This window comes from Egretta garzetta, unplaced genomic scaffold, assembly GCF_000687185.1.
Source record: "Egretta garzetta isolate BGI_Z169 unplaced genomic scaffold, ASM68718v1 scaffold220, whole genome shotgun sequence".
NCBI lineage: Eukaryota > Metazoa > Chordata > Aves > Pelecaniformes > Ardeidae > Egretta > Egretta garzetta.
This window is the reverse complement of record NW_009258414.1, coordinates 5,904,883-5,907,924: the sequence shown is the minus strand read 5'-3', so window position 1 is coordinate 5,907,924 and position 3,042 is coordinate 5,904,883.

Here is a 3,042-nt window from a genome sequence, read left to right as displayed (position 1 = left end):
CACTACTGAGATGTCCTTTGAGCTCTACAGCTATGAATCTCCCAGACAAAACAGCACATGCTGTGCACTGGGTATAGGTTGAGAGTTATTGAAACTGCTATAGTAAATTTTAAAAGATAAAAAAACCCCTGATGTTTTACCATACATACATTCAATTTATTATGAAAGCTGTTGAATTTGGCAGGCTTACATTGGTTCCCATGGGACAATAAGTCCATTTATTTTTCCATGTATTATTTTGTATGATAACCCTCACTAACACAAAAGATTTCTCTGTTAAGAAAGGCTAAGAGAAGACAAGCTTGCTAGGGATTGTCACTCTCCCTTAGATTCCCAGCTGCCCGATGGAGCAATGAAGATCCATATGTAGAGTTTCCAAATAAGCACCAACAAAATTTATGATAGGGAGCTGAGCTTTTAGTTGGTGGGCGAGCCACTTCAGCCACATAGTACACAGCCAATTTTTAAAACCATTTAAAAAAAAAAAAGGAAAAAAAATGAAAGAAAGGCTGATCTAAGCAATGTGATTTACAGCATGCCAGCCCTTGTCGTCTATCTTGGCTGCTTTATTTAGTGTAAGAAGCCTTATTGGGGCAGCTGGAGATTCCCTTGATATTAGCTAAGGAGCTCCAAATCAGCTGCTATTGAGCCCTTCGCTTCCAGCATAAATGTTGCAGCATGGCAGCAGCATTCCTCGGACCGCTGGGACCCCGTAGTGTCTTGCCAAATCCAGAGCTGCTTTCAGGCTGCTTCAGCTTTCAGCAAGCTCAAAATCCTGCAGTGACAAAGGTGACTTAACTACTCTGCTTAGCACAGGTTAAGTAGAGGTGAGGTATAGCTCTATACCTTAGAGGTACAGAAAATTCTATTTTCATGGTATTTTCTGGAACACGATTTCAGGGGAAAACAAAAAAATAACCTTTTTTTTCAGATTTTGTGTTTCCTGCAGAACGAAGGATATAAAACTAAGACTACACTAAACACATCTGCTCTTCAAGAACTCAGAGAAAATATCCCAATTTTGACAGCAAGTGCTCATCACTGAAGTTTTTAGCTTCCCAGTAGCAGAAGTAAATTGAGAATGAAATTCAGGTGGAATTCCCGTTTCATTTGTTTTAAAGTCTTTAAAAGCATAAAATCCAATGGAATTTCCTATCCCTCCTGCTACTGCAGTACCTTTGCATCAAAAGACAATGTTTTGTTTCCATTTCTTGTAAGCAGCACCTGTAATCAAACAGAAATTGTGCCAGCAATCCACAGGCTTTGTATCTCTTCTGCTTCAGTCTCAAATACATAACACAGCACTCTCGCAGCCTTAAGCAGTAATCTCATACTAGGTTTGAAACATAAATTCTCAAAACTGCTCCTCCACACACTGACCACCCACAAAGTTACTTTAAAATATCGACTTTTTATGTATAAACACAAAAAATATGTTATGTAATATATATTAAAGTACATATGAATTATATCGAATACATTATACATATATAAATATTTCAGCTCATTAGCTAGAGAATAGGAAAGTCAAACGATTGAAAACAGGTAGAGTCTTACTGTTAACCCAGTGCCTCCTCTTTTGATCTTGTATTACGGGTGAACCATAAAAAGCTTAATGTCATGAGAGGTGTGGTATTTTATTTAACGGTGTCAATATTAACTAGATCATGAGATAAATAACAACAGAGTTTGTGTAAACACGAATTGAACCTTGTTCATTTCCTACCACTGAGTGGAAAAAAACCTCATCAAATCTAAAAAAAAAAATGTTTTTTCTTGCTTCCAGCAAGAAAAAGTTATTGCAAGCTTTGATGCTTATGGCAACTTGCATCAATCATTGTTAATTTGAACGAAACTGTCAGTTTTGCATTATTTGACATGCATTTCTAGTTGGGGCTTATTTTCTGTGCACATTTTGACAAGTGTATCACAGTACAAGTATTTCAAAACAAAGAAACAGTTTAGGAAGCAATCACTGAGAGGTGCAGAGCAGCAAGGTATTTGGGCTAACAACCAATTCACACAGGAGTCTGGGAAGCGGAATGCCAAAACAGATACAAATATTTCCAGAGCAACAACAAACATACATACAGAAAACAGTCCTTGCGATTTGGAAACCTGAGGATATGAGCACAGGTATTGTAATTAATTCTATATTTTGTAGGGTTTTTTTGGTGACTAGCACTGTGCTTATTTGTGAAAAAAGGTAAGAAAGAACAGACGATACTGAGGACTGTATATGTTAAAAATTGCCTGGACTGAGGATACTTCACTGAAATCAGCTGGCCAGATTTTATAAATGTAACTCAGAAGCAGTAGTAAAGGGGTGGCCACTGTGCAGGCCACGAGGTGCAGGTAACTCACAGCGTATCTTCCACCCAGCACGGCACCCTGAGAGATGGGCACAGCCCCGAGGCTGGTCTGCTGGGCAATCTGCACCTCCTGCTGCAAGAAGAGGTTCAACTAACACAGGCTGCGAGACCAGCATCGCTGCGTCACCCTGGAGTCTGCGCTGGTTTTATACTACAGGGAGACTACTTCTGCTATTATTTCTCAATGCTGAACAAATTATCCCCTGCATTTGAATAATAAGATGGTATTGGACTTAGCCATAGGAATATTTGGGAAGTCAGCCTGTAGATTAGCCTGTTTGAAGCCATCCTAAAGACCTCCTTCTGAAGACCTGCAGTACCTGGTCTCAGGACAACAGCATTGTAACTGGATTCCAGTCTTGACTGCACTTCCTTAAGGACGGGACTTCCCAGACTCAGCCAGATCGCTACTCTCAATGCAGGAGAAATGAGGATGACAGCATCCTGAATTTGGAGGCTATTCTAGAACAAAATGCATCATGATCCTTCTACCTTAAAATGGCTGTGAACCATCTATGTTCACTGTAAAATACCCAGTAGTTTCACCAAGATTATGAAAATTCACTATCGAGGTTATTGATCCACCTTTATAAAGGGAATACTTTTTTTTTTTCCTTCTTCCAGATAGCTGTTCATGTTCTCAAGTCACAGGCTATTTTTGGAAGGGCCT